The sequence below is a fragment of the Symphalangus syndactylus genome, chromosome 17 (genome assembly GCF_028878055.3).
Source record: "Symphalangus syndactylus isolate Jambi chromosome 17, NHGRI_mSymSyn1-v2.1_pri, whole genome shotgun sequence".
Taxonomy (NCBI): domain Eukaryota; kingdom Metazoa; phylum Chordata; class Mammalia; order Primates; family Hylobatidae; genus Symphalangus; species Symphalangus syndactylus.
Window position 1 is genome coordinate 82596061 of NC_072439.2, and position 18202 is coordinate 82614262.

An 18202-nucleotide genomic window follows, 5' to 3' on the forward strand; every position below is an offset into this window, starting at 1 on the left:
AAAGTTGTAAGATACAAAACTCAATGAACAAAAATGAGTAGCATTTTTATACATCAATAATAATCAAGTTGAAAATCAAGTCAAGAAGGCAATTCTATTTACAATAGCTACAAAACACACACACACACACCCCCCTAGGAATACATTTAACCAAGGAAATGAAAGATCTCTACAAGAAGAACTACAAAACATTGATGAAAGAAATCATAGAGGACAGAAACAAATGGAAAAATATCTTATGCTCATGGATTGAAAAAAGCAGTATCATTAAAATGACCATACTGCCCAAAGCAATCTACAGATTCAATGCAATTTCTATCAACTTACCAATGTCATTTTTCACAGAATTAGAAAAAACAATTCCAAAATTTACATGCAACCCAAAAAAAGCCTGAGTAGCCAAAGCTATCCTAAGTAAAAAGAACAAAGTTGGAAACATCACATTACTTGACTTCAAATTATACTACAAGGCTATAGTAACCAAAACAGCATTGTACTGGTATAAAAATAGACACATAGATCAATTGAACAGAATAGAGAACCCAGAAATAAAGCCAAATATCTACAACCAACCGATCTTAGACAAAGTTGACAAAAGCATACACCGGGAGGAAAGGACACTCTATTTAATAAATGGTGTTGGGAAACTGGATAGCCATATACAGAAGAATAAAATTGAACCCGTTTATCTTACCATATACAAAAATTAACTCAAGATGGACTATAGGCTTAAACATAAGACTTGAAACTATGAAAATCCTAGAAAAAAACAACCTGGGAAAAACTCTTCTGGACATTGACCTAGGCAAATAATTTATGACTATGTTCTCAAAAGCAAATGCAACAAAAATAGACAAATGGGACTTAATCGAACTAAAAAGCTTCTGCACAGCAAAAGAAACAATCAACAGAGTCAACAGACAACCTACAAAATGGGAAAAAATATTCATAAACTATGCATCCAACAAAGGGCTAATATCCAGAATCTACAAGGAACTCAAACAGGTCAACAAGAAAAAAACAAATAACCCTATTAAAAAGTGAGCAAAGGATGTGGACAGACAGTTCTCAAAAGAAGACATACAAGCAGCCAACAAACATACAAAATAATGCTGACCATTACTAATCATCATAGAAATGCAAATTTAAACCACAATGAGATACCATCTTATACCATTCAGAATGGCTATTACTAAAAGTCAAAAACAATATATGTTGGTGAGAAGGTGGAGAAAAGAAAATGCTTATACACTGTTGGTGAGAATGTAAATTAGTACAGCCTCTAAGAAAAACAGTATGGAGAGTTCTCAAATAGCTAAAAGTAGAACTATCCTATAATCCAGCAATCCTACTAGTATCTACCCAAAGAAAAAGAAATCTTTATGTAAAAGACACCTGCACTTGAATGTTTATCACAGCACTATTCACAATAGCAAAGTCATGGAATCAATCTAAATGTCCATCAGTGGATGATTGAATAAAGAAAATGTAGGGTATACAGCACTTTGGGAGGCCGAGGCGGGCGGATCACGAGGTCAGGAGATCGAGACCACGGTGAAACCCCGTCTCTACCAAAAATACAAAAAATTAGCCGGGCGTGGTGGCGGGCGCCTGTAGTCCCAGCTACTCGGAGAGGCTGAGGCAGGAGAATGGCGTGAACCCGGGAGGCGGAGCTTGCAGTGAGCCGAGATCGCGCCACTGCACTCCAGCCTGGGTGACAGAGCAAGACTCCGTCTCAAAAAAAAAAAAAAAAAGAAAATGTAGGGTATATACACCATGGAATACTACTCAGCGATAAAAAAAAGAATGAAATCATGTATTTTACAACAATGTGTATGGAACAACTGGAGGCCAAGACCCTAACTGAAATACATGCATGTTCTTACATATAAGTGGAAGCTAAATAATGGGTACACAGGGACATAAAGAGTAGAGTAATCAATATTGGAGACTCCAAAAGGTGGGAAGGTGTGAGGGTTGAAAAATTACCTATTAGGTACAATGTTCACTATTTGGGCAATAGGTGCACTAAAAGCCCAGACTTTATCACTATGCAATATATCCACTTAACAAAACTGCATGTGTACCTGCTAAATCTATAAAAATTTAAGAAGTTATTTTAAGGCAGATATTGTCAAATTGGATAAGGTAAATAAGACTCAACAATATCCTACTTACAACAAATCCATTTTAAACACAAAGTCACAAACAAGTTAAATGTTAACAGAAAAAACACACCATGTTAACACTAATCAAAATAAAATGGTAGAGACTTTATTAATATCAAAGTATATTCCAGAGCAAAAAATGTTTTCAAGAATAAAGAGGGTAACTTTATAATAAATGAGTCAATTTGTCCAGAGGACATAACAACCCTAAACATTTATGGATTTATTTTGGCTACCCATCAAGAAATTGAACTCAGTCTCCCAAATAATTCCAAATATTTAAACACCTAATAACAAAGCTTTGAAATACAGGAAGAATCTTTGTTCTTACCAGCAGATGAAGAAAAAAATTTAAAAATAAAGTAAATGAAGCAAAAAAGTCTATGAACTTCAAGGAGAAATAGCGAAGCCTACCGCTAGAGTCAGAGATTTCAATTCCCTTGACTCAACAACTGATAGAACAAGTAGACAGAAAATCCGTAAGGGTATAAAAGACTTGAACAACACTATTAACCAACTCAACCTAGTTGACATTTATAAAACAATCCACCCTCCAAAAAACATATACACTATCTTTAGTTCCAGCTACTCAGGAGGATGAAGTGGGAGCATCGCTTGAGCCCTGGAGTTCGGGGCTGCAGTGAGCTATATCATGCCACTGTACTTCAGCCTGGGTGAGAGGGCAAGACCCCCGTTGCTAAAACAAAAACCTAAAATATCCAAAACAAAAGAAAAGTGAAACATTCTCTTTAATGCACCTGGAACATTGATAAAGTGAGGCCATACGTCTTGGGTTATAAAACAAAACTTAAACATTTGAAAGAATTGAAATCATACAAAGTACGTTCTTGAATATAATATATCAGGTATCCATGACAAAAATATCTGAAAAATCCCTCAAAACTTGAAAATTTAAAAAATATACTTCTAAGTAATAGGTCAAATTAATCAATAAGGAAATTTGAGTTTTGAAACTGAGGTAATATAAATATAACGTGTTAAAATATGTGGAATATACCATAAGTATTAGAGGGGAATTTAGAGAATTACACACCTATATTAGAAAAAAAGAAAGGTTGTTAAGCAATGAGCTTAGCTTCTATCTTAAAAAACTGGGAAAGAAAATAAAATAAAATCCAAACTAAGCAGAATAAAGTAAATAATAGGACCACATCTGAAGTCAATAAAATAGGAAACAGAAAAACATTAGAGAACAATACATAAAAACAAAGCTGGTTATTGAGAAGATCAGTAACATTGACAAACCTATAGCCAGCCTGATCAGAAAAAAATAAGCAAAGATATAATGACCAAGATCAGGAATGAGAGAGGTAAATTAACTTAAAGATTCTACAGGCTGGGCGCCATGGCTCACACCTGTAACCCCAGCATTTTGGGAGGCCGAGGCAGGTGGATCACTTGAGGTCAGGAGTTCGAGACCAGCCTGGCCAACATAATGAACTCTCATCTCTACTAAAAATACAAAAATTAGCCGGGCATGGTAGCGTGTGCTTCCAAACCCAGCTAATCAGGAGGCTGAGACAGGAAAATGGCTTGAACTCGGGAGGTGGAGGTTGCGGTGAGCCGAAATCGCACCACTCCAGCCTGGGCAACAGAGCAAGACTCCACCTCAAAAAAAAGAAAAAAAAAGATTCTACAGATATTAAATGTATAATAAGAACATAATTATAAGCAAAGTTATGCCTTTAAATTCAGCAACTTGGATGAACTGTTAAAATTATTTGAAAGACACAAACTACCATTTTCTTTGGGAATGACAATTCATCTCAGCAGGCAAGAGCAGGTTAGTATATAATTGAAAGAGACCAGAAGGAAGCATGGAAAATTATGAGACACAGTTATAATGATAGTTGTTAACACCCAGAAACTTTTAGTTTCTTTATGATCAGTTTTCTTTTTTCTTTTTTTTTTTTTTTTTTTTAGCAAAAAGGCATCAGTAGAATCTGAGAATATAATTTTAAATGTGTCAAAGATGTGATGAAAAACCCTTGACTTTTTTTAAGGCCTAAAAAAAGAAGTCACTGAGTTTTATATATTTTTAACCTAAGATCTTAGGTAAAAAGTAATTTTAATGTGTTTGAGGCAAAGTGATTTCTTCTATTCTCCAGAAGTCTCTTTTTATGACCTTGGAGAAACTGTCTATAATATTCATAACTGGCATGGAATAAATCACTATAATATATAAGAAGTTTCCACAAATTTACAATAAAGACAAAAGAGGCTGTAGAAAAAATGATCAAAGGATATTGACAAGCAATTTTCAAGAAAAAGTAACAAAAATATTAAAACATCTTCAACTTCATTAGTTATCAGAAACAAAACAATGAGATAGCATTTTTCATCTATTAGACTGATAGGTAAAAATAATAATAACCATTGCTGAAAATGAGGAAATGGGAAATTTCATGATTTCTTTTGGAAATATAAATTGCTATAGCTTTTGAGAGCAATTTTGCATTATCTGTTAAAGTTTAAAATATATATATATATATATATATATGCCGAATAAAGGATAAAACCCACATGTTCGTTTCATTAGATGCAGAAAGAGCATTTGACAAAATCAAATGCCTTTTCATGATAAAAACACTCAACGAATCAGGTACAGAAGGAAAATTCCTCAACCAGATTAAGGGCATCTGCAAAAACTCCACAGCTAACATCAATTTAATGGGAAAATACTGGATGCTTTCCCCTAAAATCCAGAACAGAGAATGTGTCTGCTTTTATTACTTTTATTCAACATTGTACTGGAGGTTCTAGCCAGGGAAATTACGTAAGAAAAACAAATAAAAGTCATCCAGATTGGAAAGGAAGAAGCAAAACTATCTCTATTTGAAGATGATAATCCTGTATAAAGAAAACCTTAAGGAATCTACTTAAAAAAACTACAAGAACTATAAACAATTTCAGCAAGTTTGCAAGATACAAGACCAATACACAGAAATCAATTATATATCTACACATTAGTAATGAACAATCTGAAAGAAAATCAATAATTTTTTGATAATGACACCAAAAAGAATAAAATACTGAGCATCAAATTTAACAACAGCAACAAAAAACATCTGAGATACATACACAGGAAATTACAAAACATTATTGAAAGAAATTAGAGAAGATCTAAAAAAACAAAGATACACTTCATAAAAGATTAGAAGACTTACTATTATTAAGATGATAATATTCCCCTAACTGATCTACAGAGTCAACGCAATCCTTATCAAAACATCACTGAAGCTTTTGCAGAAATAGACAAGCTGATCTTAGAATTAATATGGAAATTCAAGTAACTCAGAATAACCAAAGCAATCAGGAAAAAAGAACTAAATTGGAGGACTCACCCTTCCTGATTTGAAACTTACTACAAAGCTACTGTAATAAAGACAGTATGGTCATGAAACAGAACAGACTATACATCAGTGGAATAGAATTAACAGTGTAGAAATAACCCCTTACATTTACAGTCTGTTGATATTTTTGTTAAGACAGTGTCTTGCCTTGTTACTCAGGCTGGAGTGCAGAGGCACTGTCATAGTTCACTGCAACACCACACTTTTGGGCTCAAGAAATCCTCCCACCTCAGCCTCCCGAGCAGCTGGGACTATGGGCACATGCCATCCCACTCAGTTTACAGTGAGGTTTTCTTTTCTTTTTTTTTTTTGAGACAGGGTCTCACTCTGTTGCCCAGGCTACAGTGCAGTGGCATAATCATGGCTCACTGCAGCCTTAATCTCCTAGGCTCAAGCAATCCTCCTGCCTCAACCTCCTGAGTAGCGGGGACTCCTGGTGTGTGTCACCACACCTGGCCAATTTTTTATTTGTTTTTTTTTTTCTTTTTAAGACAGGGTCTCACTGTGTTGCCCAGCCTGGAGTGCAGTGGCACAATCATGGCTGCAGCTTCGACCTCCCAGGCTTAAGCAATTCTCCCACCTCAGCCTCCCAAGTACCACAGGTGGTACCACAGGCACACGACACCATGCCTCGCTATTTTGTTGTTGTTGTTTTTTATTTTTTGTAGAGACAGAGTCTTGCTATGTTGCCCAGGCTGGTCTCAAACTCCTGGGCTCAAGCTATTCTCCTGCCTCGCCTTCTCAAAGTGCTGGGTTTACAGGTGTGAGCCACCACACCTGGCCCAGTCGGTTGATTTTTAATGAAGTTGCCAAGACCATACAATGAATAAAAGGATAGAATATTCACAAACGGTGCTGAGACAACTATATAGCTACATGCAAAAGAATGTAGGAAGTTAGACCCTTCCTCACAAAAAATAGCACAAGATATATCATAAGCATAAATATAAAAGCTAAAGCTATAAAAAATGTTAGAAGAAAACATGAGTAAATATTTTTACCTTGGTTCAAATGATGGTTTCTTGGATGCATCACCAAAAGCATAAGCAACCAAAGAGAAATTAAACAAATCATACCATCAAAATAAAAAACTTGTGTTCATCAAAGGATACTTCCAAGAAAATGAATAGACAGCCCACAGAATTGGAGAAAATACTTGCAAATCGTATGTCAGGTAAGGGTCTAGTATCCAGAATGTATAAGGAACTGTTACAACTCAATGATAAAAAGATAAATAACAAATTAAAAGTGGGCAAAGTGAATAGACATTTCCACAAAGAAGTATAAATGGCCAAGAAGCACATGAAAAGGTGCTCAACATCATTAGCCATCAGAGAAATGTAAATCAAAACCACAATTAGGTATTTCAAACCACTAGGATTGTACTATATATATGTATACATATACATACGTTTTATATTTATGCTTATATCTTGTGCTATTATATGTATGTGTATGAAGTTAGCTGCGTCTCTCTGTAGTCTCTGACACTCAGTTGCTGCTTCTCTGCTTGCTGCGCATATACCCGACGCTCAGCCGCTTGTGTTGCTCTGCCAGCTGAAGTCTTTTTTATATGGGCACAGGATAGGGGCATGGCAGGCCAAAAAGCAACATTTGAGGACAAAAATGGGGTCAGCTGTTTTCACACAGGGCTGTGGTTCCAGGCTTAAGGGTGGAGTTTAGCCAGGAGCCAAGCCGTTCTGTATCATTTCCCCCCTCTGAAGAGGCACATCTAACTGCCATTAGGACATGGACAACGACCAGTCTTTCCGTTGTTTAACGAAAGCGGCAGTTGGATTCCTCCCAGAAGTCTACCCAAGGATCCCCAGCGAAAGGGAGCCATAGTCCGAGGCTCTGGCTGCCTGCCTGTTTGGAGCTTTGATGGCCTCGAGGTGAGAGAAAAAACAAGCTTTACAAGGCCAAATATGCATGGATCAAACATGTATTACACAAGGAAAGAATCTAGTGTGAAATATTACAGAAATAAAAAGTGAAATATACTAGTAACATTGTACCCCAAGCTGTCTCACCCTGGTGAAAGAAATTAAACCTCGTATGGGAGCAGTTAAACTTCATGAGAGAGATAACTGCTCTTGTCACATCTGTGGCAGTTAACAGGTGAACCTTAGGAATTCTGGGGTCTGTGGGCTTGCATGGTGGTCATTAAAGCTTCTGCCTCTTTCTTGTGTCTAAATGGCCAAGGTGGCCACTTCAGGAGGTCCCCTAAAGTACCATATGGTCCCAGGGTGCATTTCTAAGTATAAACTGGAGGTGGTCAAGTTTGTTGGTTGCCCATTCTGAAAGACAGGGAATTTGGCGTCTCTCATTCCCTTTCTTCTTTCAGTGAAATTTTGAGGTGTGAGGGAGAAAGAAAACGGGCATTTTCCCTTTCTCTTCTTTTTGTCTGAGTCTCGGCAACCTTGGCAGGTGCCACCCATGGGTGCCAATGCGGCTTGCACCCAGGAAGCAGGGAGGGCCTAGAAAATAGGAATTACGCACACTCAGCTGTGCCTCTACCTCCCCTACTGTCGACAACCTTTGAGTTCCCTGGGCCTCGTTTATGCCATGGAGCATGGCTTCCTTGCATGAAGCGGGGGGTTAATTGGCAGGAATCGGTTCTGCCTATTTACACTGGGACTGTTGCGTGGCTTCGGTTCCCTCAGATCTGGTTTTCCTTTCTAGGGCCTCAACCTGAAGTTTAGAATCAAGTGTGAGACCAAAAAAGAAGGTATTTCAGAGGCTGCATGGATTCATTTAGATTTAAGTCCCAGATGGACTTTGCCAAATTTGCCGTTATCAGCCAGGAGGGGTTGCTCCTCTGTTGCCTCCCTATCATAAGCAAACTGCTGAGGTAGGAAAGAATCCTCTCGCTTAGAAAAGAAAAAAAGCTTCAAGTACCTCTAAGTTGGGGGGACCTGGGGGAAGAGCCTCTTGCTCTGCTAAAATGGGTTTCTTTAATCACTGTATCCCTCCGCTGGTTCAGACCGGCTAGACCTCTGTGACGGGAAACAGAGCCAACATTCCTTTCACCTAAAGGAAAGAGAGAGGTGCCAGGGTCTTGGAAAAGACACAGATCCAAAAGTTCCTCATTTTAACTCACTCTTTTTCATATCCTGGACAGGCCTCCAGATGAGACAGGATTGTTCTCTCCACCTTAACCCCCTTCGTGGGCGGGAACTGGAGCAGCTCATTTCACTCAGCCCGCCACCGGCCACTCCTGGCGGCAAAGCGCGCGAAAAAATGCTGGAACCGGCCGGTCACTCCTCTCTGACGGGAATAGGCTCTGTGCGGGCCTCACAGCAGCCTCCAAGCCCTGCCCTCTCGGCACCCGGGTGCCTGTCCGGCGTCCAGGAAGAATTAGGTCATATGAACGGATTGAAGAGTAGTGTATGCAGAGGATTTGATTGAGTGGTGGCTCCTGGTGGGATGGGAACTGGAAAGCCGACGCTGAGAGAGGGTCATCTTTCCCTGAAGCCGCACCATCTGAAGTTAGCTGCGTCTATCTGTAGTCTTCAACACTCTGTTGCTGCTTCTCTGCTCACCACTCAGCCGCTTGTGTTGCTCTGCCAGCTGAAGTCTTTTTTATGGCCACAGGATAGGGGCGTGGCAGGCCAAAAAAGCAACATTTGGGCAGAAAAACAGGGTCAGCTGTTTTCAAGGCCGTGATTCCAGGCTTAAGGGTGGGGTTTAGCTGGGAGCCCAGCCATTCTGTATCAGTGATAGTTGCACAACTATAAATATACTAACGACCATTGAATTGTGTACTTTAAATAGGTTAACTGTATGATATATGAATTATATCTCAGTAAAGTTGTTTTTTAAAAAATATGCATATACCTAGTCTAGCCATTCCAGGTCTAGTAATACATACTACAGCGATAGTAGCATAAAGATATAATATGTGGTTTATAATAATAAATATTGGAAATACTTAATCTTGCAAATGCATGATCAGTAAGGTAGTGGAGGCAAAAACTAGGTTTCCCAGGAGCTCCAGGCTTCTCAACTTCTGAGTAGCAGTCTCAAGGAAGTATGTACTCTGACTGAAACTGTTTATGTCACAGACCTACTCTTTAGACCAATCACTGTTCCCATAGAGATAGCTCATTATGATTTGTGGAGTCAGAATCATGTGCCCACTACTGAAATCAGGAATTCAGGGTCCTGGGAGAGTCACCCGTGCCACCCACCTAATGTTTTCCGGAAGTTTGACTTTAAAAGGAAGAAGAGAGCAAGAGATCAATATAGCTAGAGTGTGGAGATGAGGTGTTTTCTTTAGAATAGAGGTGACTTGAACATGTTTAAATGCTGTGCAAAGTAGCCAATATAGAGGGAGCAGTTAAAAACACAAAAGAAATGGAACATTTCTAATCAATAGATCTCAGGAAATTATTATTTCCCACTATCCCTTAGAAAATTATATTCAATAAAGGAATTTGTTTCTGGATCCTTGGAGGATTAACTTTCCTTTTCATGCTTAGGCAATACAAAGTTGAATCACCACTTTAAACCACATTACACAGACTAGAAGGTGAAACTCCAATGCCCAGGCCAAGATGGGCAGCAAAGGACTTTTCTCCTTGAACCTTCCTAAATGAGTTTTCTCTGAGAGTGACAGTTTTAGGAAATTAGATAGAATGCCCATATGTTTTAGGCAATAACTGTAATATATTAATAGCTGCCTTAAAAACTGACAAGAAACCAAAAGAAATAGAACAAAGAGACTAATTTTGTACCAAGCTATATGCTAAGTAGCTGTTTGTAATCAATACTCCAAACTTCATTTTTTTTTTCTTTTTTTTTTTTGAGACGGAGTTTATGCTCTTGTTGCCCAGGCTGGAGTGCAATGGTGCAATCTCGGCTCACTGCAACCTCTGCCTCCCAGGTTCAAGCAATTCTCCTGCCTCAGCCTCCCACGTAGCTGGGATAAGAGGCATGCGCCACCACACCCAACTAATTTTGTATTTTTAGTAGAGACAGGGTTTCACCATGTTGACCAGGCTGGTCTTGAACTCTTGACTTTAGGTGATCCACCAGCCTCAGCCTCCCAAAGTGCTGGGATTACAGGCGTGAGCCACCACACTCAGCCTCAACCTTCAATAAAAATAGGATTCCCTCCACTCACTCCTTTACCCAGTTAGGGTGTAATTGTGGCAGGCCATCTATCTGTCTTTGCAAAAGGGAACGTGGTAATCTTTGTTTTGTTTGTTCACCTCTTCTCACATTCTCAGCTGCTGTAGCTGACCCCTCTTAGTTGGAACACGAGGAGGGAGGAGAAGAAAGGGAAGCAGAAAGTTCTTCCTTGACTGGTACTATTTTAAGACAGCTTTGCACTCCGGTTTTGGCAGATGTTTAAAGCTGAGTCATACTTAAAGATGGTTTCATGGATTCTTTGGACACTATCCTGCAGGACCCTTCCAACTATAACTCCTATGACATGGGCCAAACGTTCTGTTCTTATAGTTCCTGATCCACCCTTAGCTGGAAACAAGAGCCCACTTCTCAGAAGCTATGTTGGGGACCCATTATCTTCCCAGGCAATCTTAGAAAAATCTCTTGCTAAGTGAAAGTATATGTTTTCCTTATTAAGTGAATCGAGTCATTGTTTTACGTTATCTGCAGCCAAAGGCATTTTCACTGATAGAGCAACATGCATAAATTTTTCATCTTCCTGGTGTCCTGTTTAATTTAATGGGAGGGGAGTTGCTATTTGTGTGTTTGATTTCTCTTTAGAAAATGTCAGTGGTCCTGGCCAGGCATGGTGGCTCATGCCTGTAATCCCAGAACTTTGGGAGGCCAAGGCAGGCAGATCACCCGAGATTGGGAGCTTGAGACCAGCCTGACCAACATGGAGAAACCCTGTCTCTACTAAAAATACAAAATTAGCTGGACATGGTGGTGCATTCCTGTAATCCCAGCTACTTGGGAGGCTGAGCCAGGACAACTTCTTGAACTCGGGAGGCTGGGTTTGTGGTGAGCCGAGATGGCGCCATTGCACTCCAGCCTGGGCAACGAGAGCAAAACTGTGTCAAGAAAGAAAAAGAAAAGAGAAAGAGAGAGAGAGAAAGAAGGAAAAGAAAGAAAGAAAGAAAGAAAGAAAGAAAGAAAGAAAGAAAGAAAGAAAGAAAGAGAGAGAAAGAAGGAAAAAGAAAGAAAGAAAGAAAGAGAGAGAGAGAGAGAAAGAAGGAAAAGAAAGAAAGAAAGAAAAAGAAAGAAAGAAAAGGAAAGAAAAGAAGGAAAGAAGGAAAGAAGGAAGGAAGGAAGGAAAGGAAGGTTTCAGTGGTCCTAATTTAGAAGGTTTAAGCTTCATCCATTCAGAGCCTCAGAGAAAAGCCTTGTTATATAAGAAGAATATTGAGGAAATTGTTAAATTGATTATGATTATGAATGAAAACTATAATAAATAATTATTTTTTAAAGTCTCGAGAATCTTATCCCAAAACCAGCAAAGGGCAGAGTTCCTGGACTTTTCTCCTTGAACCTTCCTAAGTGAGTTTTCTCTGAGAGTGACAGTTTTAGGAAATTAGATAGAATGCCCATATGTTTTAGGCAGTAACTGTAATATATTAATAGCTGCCTTAAAAACTGACAAGAAACCAAAAGAAATAGAACAAAGAGACTAATTTTGTACCGAGCTACATGCTAAACTAACCATAAAATGAACCAATCTGAACCTAAATGTAATTGCCACTTTCAGATGTCTATTTAATTTTATAAGTAACTCATATTCTATTATAAAAGATTCAAGCAATCTCAAAGTTCCTTTCCTTTCTTATAAGTATTTGCATACACACACATAACTTTGAATATTTTACATAAATGAAATCATAAATGTATTGTTCTATGACTTGCATTTTTAGTTAATAATTTGGGGGGTTATTTTGTTTGTTTTTTTTTTTTTGAGACAGAGTTTCGCTCTTGTTGCCCAAGCTGGAGTGCAATGGCACGATCTCGGCTCATGGCAACCTCCGCCTCCCGAGTTCAAGCGATTCTCCTGCCTCAGCCTGCCAAGTAGCTGGGATTACAGGCATGTGTCACCATGCCCAGCTAATTTTGCTATTTATGGGGTTTCTCCATGTTGGTCAGGCTGGTCTCGAACTCCTGACCTCAGGTGATCCACCCACCTCGGCCTCCCAAAGTGCTGGGATTACAGGTGTGAGCCACCACGCCTGGCCTTGTTGTTTTTTTTGTTTTTTTTGTTTTTTTTTTTTTTGAGACGGAGTCTCACTGTCGCCCAGGCTGGAGTGCAATGGCGCTATCTCGGCTTACTGCAACTTCCGCCTCCTGGGTTCAAGTGATTCTCCTGACTCAGCCTCCTGACTAGCTGGGATTACAGGCGCACACTGCCACTCCTGGCTAATTTTTTGTATTTTAGTAGAGACGGGGTTTCACCATGTTGCCCAGGCTGGTCTCAAACTCCTGAGCTCAGGCAATCCACCCACCTCAGCCTCCCAAAGTGCTGTGATTACAAGCGTGAGCCACTGCACCAGGCCTAATAATTTGTTTCGAAAATTTTCCAAGTCTGTGTACCGAGCTCATTTTAGCAACTGCATAATATTCAATAGTAGGGTGTATTTATTTATTCAATCTTATCTATTAATGGATATTTAGATTCCTTCCCATTTTTAGTTATTAAAAACAATACTGCAATGAGTAATAAACATTCCTTTATTCATATTTTTCTATAGCATTTGAAAAAATCAATTGAAACAGTATACAGCTAGAATGACATTATCCTCTTAACCACTCCTGCATATATGCTTGCTTAAAGTTTTTACTTTAGTTGCATATAGAGAATTGTCTGATTGGTAATAATATACCATTTGAACAAATAGAGTACTGCCTGCATGAAGATAACCTAAAATAATATCCTTAATAAATGTCATTTATGTCTCAAAATGGAACTGCAACAGACAAATTCATGAGATGACCAATCTAATTGAGAACGCAAGCTGACTTTAGGTGCAATTATTCCTTTCTTCCTTCTTTCTTGCCTTTTTTTCTTCATTCCTTTTTTCGCCCTTCTTTTCTTCATTTTTTCTCTTCCTTCCCTCCTTCCATCCTTCCTTTCTTCCTTCCTCTCACACCAGGCTATCACTAACCATTTATTGAATATGTTACAACACACCTTTCAAGTCTTGGTACCTCATTACCCATTGAGACATAAGTATGTAATTATTATGTGTGCGCTGGGCACAGTGGCTCATGCCTGTAATCCTAGCACTTTGGGAGGCTGAGGCAGGTGGACCACCTGAGGTCAGGAGTTCAAGACCAGCCTGGCCAACATGGCAAAACCCCATCTCTACTAAACATACAAAAACTTAGCTGGATGTGGTGGCGGGCTCCTGTAATCCCAGCTACTAGGGAGGCTGAGGCAGGAGAATCACTTGAACCTAGGAGGCAAAGGTTGCAGTGAGCCAAGATCTGCCATTGCACTCCAGTCTGGGCGACAAGAGCAAGACTCCATCTCAAAAATATATATATAAATAAATAAATAAAATTATGTATGGACAACGAAGAGGTGTTTCAAATTTACACAGTCTGTTAGAAGACTAAAAGATCTGTTTTGATAAGTGATTCCTCTTTTAAGCAGTTACAGAATTACACTTGTCAAACGGTTTGTTTTTCATTACAAGGGAAGACTTAGATCACATTTTTATTGCCTGAAAGAAAACCCTCCCATGCTTTTCATGTTACGTAGCCTATAAATAGATGTTCTCATTCAGCAGAAAGGAAGCAGAAATGTGATAAGTTTTACATAAGGCACGAAATATTCCTCTGGTTCATGAGTGGACAAATCGAACATTGAAACCAAATCTCCTTCACATATTATAGTCTGCATTAGCAGGAATTCTTAATTTGGCAACCTAAGAATATTGTAACAGAATCAAGGTCTGAAGGCATCAGAGGGTATTTTTAGACTCTTCTATGGGGTCATGGTCTGCTCTTTTTAGGTGTGGATTTCACATATTAAAATTCAGTAACTAGTTTTCCAAACTTCATAAAGCCGATAAGGCAGCAAGCGTAATGAAAAAATGCTATGGGTCCCAAAATATAACAAAGGATACCTTTTAATTTTTAATTCCAATATTGTTTTCAATAATATTTCAACGTGGTTCCTGTTGTGCCCTGGTATTCTTAGGCAGCCAGTTGTAAAAGGCTTCTTTGATTTGGCAGTAAAGAGCCCATAAAGGAATGAGCACTAACTTATTCATTGCCCATTAGCACAAATTGCAGGTTAGGTATCAGTCAAGAGAGGCAATGGATAACATTTCTTGTATGTGCCTAAGAAACTTGTGAAACAGAATTTCCTGGCAGGTTAAATTTAATTTACCCATACTGAATAAAGAAAATTTTCAGGGACTTTGTAAATAGATTTCTTAGAAGGATTTAAAAGTGGCTTAAGTTTTTCAGTTGAGTCTTTTTTAAAAAAAAAATCTTAAATTATACTGTCAGCATTTTCATACTAACACTCAGAGCAACCTCTTTATACTTTGAAGATTGTTTTAAAATGTAATGAATTAGAATCAAGTTTGAACTTGTATTGGTAAATGCACTTACAAAATTAGGGAGAATTTTTTTCTTCAATGCACTAGTAAATCCAGAAAAGATTTTCATTCTAATTCTGACTCATTCTAAGTAATCTAGGTAACTGTTGCAAGTATTTTGTACTGTTTGTGATTTATAAGCCACGAGTGCTTTCTGATATGTTGATTGTATCATGAAGTAGTGTTCCCATATTCAAATTTTTGAAGTGTGTATTTTAAATGTTTTTACTAACCAATCAAATAGGTTTTTTAAAAAGACTATTATTGGCTCTTAATGTTGCAGCAAATACATTTTATTTGATTGCTGCTCAGTGGTTATATGGAATCAGATCCTGAGAGGTGGCAGATCCATTCATTACTCATTTTCTGTGATCAACATTTGCTAACTATTTACACCAAGCCCTTTGCTATTTCTATTTTGTAGAGAAGAAATCTAATCTAAGGCATAGAGATGTTGAATAATTTGCCCAAGCTCACACAGCACCTTAGTAACAAATTAGAATCTGTCTTCTGCAAATTTCAGGATGTGACTTAACCTACCAAATGATCTTAAAATACCAATACAGTGACTGAAGATAGGAATGAATCACAGTTGATGCCATAGTGCAGAAATGTTGATGCTTGCTAAAGGCCATAATCAAAAAATAAAAAAAAAAATAGATGTTAATGTGGATTTGGTGAAAAGGGAACACTGTTACTCTGCTGGTGGGAATGTAAACTAGTACAATTACTATGGAAAACAGTGTGAAGATTTCTTAAAGAACTAAAAGTAGAACTACCGTTTGATCCAGCAATCCCACTACTAGGTATCTACCCAGAGGGAAAGACATCATTATACAAAAAAAGATACAAAGATACTTGCACACGCATGTTTATAGCAGCACAAATATGGAACCAGCCCATCAATCAACGAGTGGATAAAGAAGTTGTGGTTTATGTACCATGGAATACTGCTCAGTCATAAAAAGGAAAGAAAAATGGCTTTTGCAGTAACTTGGATGAAATTGGAGACCATTATTCTAAGTGAAGTAACTCAGGAATGGAAAACCAAACATTGTATTTTCTCACTGATAAGTGGGAGCTAAGCTATGAAGATGCAGAGGCACAAGAATTATACAATGGACTTTGAGGACTTGAGGGAAAGGGTGGGAAGGGGTAAGGGATAAAAAAACTACACACTGAGTGCAGTGTACACTGTTCAGGTGATGGGTGCACCAAAATCTCAGAAATCACCACTAAAGAACTTATTCATGTCACCAAACACCACCTCTTCCCCAAAAACCTATTAAAATTAAGTTATTTTAAAAAAAGAAGCGTTGATGCTTGCTATATTTATGATTTTTCCCAAGAGGAAAAAGGGGAAACTAAACAAAACAAGAAATATAAATGGCAAATTAACATATAAAATATGTACACCCTCTCTAAGAACCAAAAAAAAAAGTAGATACACATAGAAAAAAATTGTGCAAGGATACACAGTACTTAATAATAGTTGCTTTGGGGAATTAGGATTGTAGGATTGTGGCAGAAAATATTTTTATTTATTTTATTTATTTTACATTTTTTGAGACAGGGTCTCACTCTATCACCCAGGCTGGAGTGCAGTGGCATGATCCGGGCTCACTGCAGCCTCAACCTCCCGGGTTCAAATGATCCTCCCACTTCAGCCTCCCAGGTAGCTGGGACCACAGGCACATGCCACCACGCTTGGCTAATTTTTGCATTTTTTGTAGAAATGGGATTTTACTATGTTACCTAGGCTGGTCTCAAACTCCTGGACCCAAGTGACCTACCAGCCTTGACCTCCCAAAGTGCTGGGATTACAGGCATGCACCACCATACCTGGCTCATTTTTAATTTAAACATTTTTATATTGTTTATATTTGTTACAGTCAAAAAGTATGATAGTCAAGAAATGTCTATTGTTTACTTCTACAGTGTGCCAGCACTGTTTTTTAGAATACATCAGTGAACAAAACAAAAGTTCTTGTTGCCACAAAGATTACATTCAGCTTTCATTATACTGGATTTTTTTAAATGGCTGAGGAAAATATAATTCAAGTTTAATTCAAACAACTGCAGCAGAAAAAAATTAGCAGAGGGAACTGCTCTCTCAAACAATGTAAGTTACAATGAGGTAGTTTTGTTTGTTTGTTTATAATGATTGGTAGAACAAAAGACCCAGGTAAAGGTAGAAAAATAGACAAAACAAAAACAGATTTCAGTGATAGATAATCTGGCAACATATAAGCTACTTTTATCTCCAATAGTAGCCATGTTTTATAATTTCACAAAATTATCTCAAACATGAATCATAAAATTTAAAATAAACCAAGAATACGGGTCACGGTTCTTATTTATTTTTATTTTTGAGACGGAGTCTCGCTTTGTCGCCCAGGCTGGAATACAGTAGCATGATCTCCGCTCACTGCAACCTCCGTCTCCCAGGTTCAAACAATTTTCCTGCCTCAGCTTCCCGGATAGCTGGGATTACAGGTGTGTGCCACCACGCCCAGCTAATTTTTGTATTTTTAGTAGAGACAGGGTTTTGCCATATTGGCCAGGCTGGTCTCAAACTCCTGATCTCAGGTGATCCACCCATCTGGGCCCAGCCTATGGTTTGTATGTATAGTAGAATATGGTTTCTGTAGTGCATTTGAGAAAGATTTTATCTTTTTGTAACTTGAGCAGAAACAGAAGGATGACAGAGGAGAAGAAACCCATGAAAGAAATGAAAGAATAGCAAAACACAATCTTAACTGAGGCTTTAAATCTTAACCCAACTGGTTCAGGTAATTTGATGAAGGAGGTATTGTAAATATTACAATATATTGTAAATATTCCAGAACAGGGGCATTGCAACTGAATAAACCAAGGGGCCAAGTGATTGCTTCAAAATCTCGCATTAATTAAAAATTTATCGACCAGGCACCATGGCTCACACCTGTAATCCCAGCACTTTGGGAGGCCGAGGCAGGTGAATCACGAGGTCAGGAGTTCAAGACCAGCCTGGCCAACATGGTGAAACCCCATCTCTACTAAAAATACAAAAAATTAGCCAGACATAGTGGTGGGCGCCTGTAATCCCAGCCACTCAGGAGGCTAAGGCAGG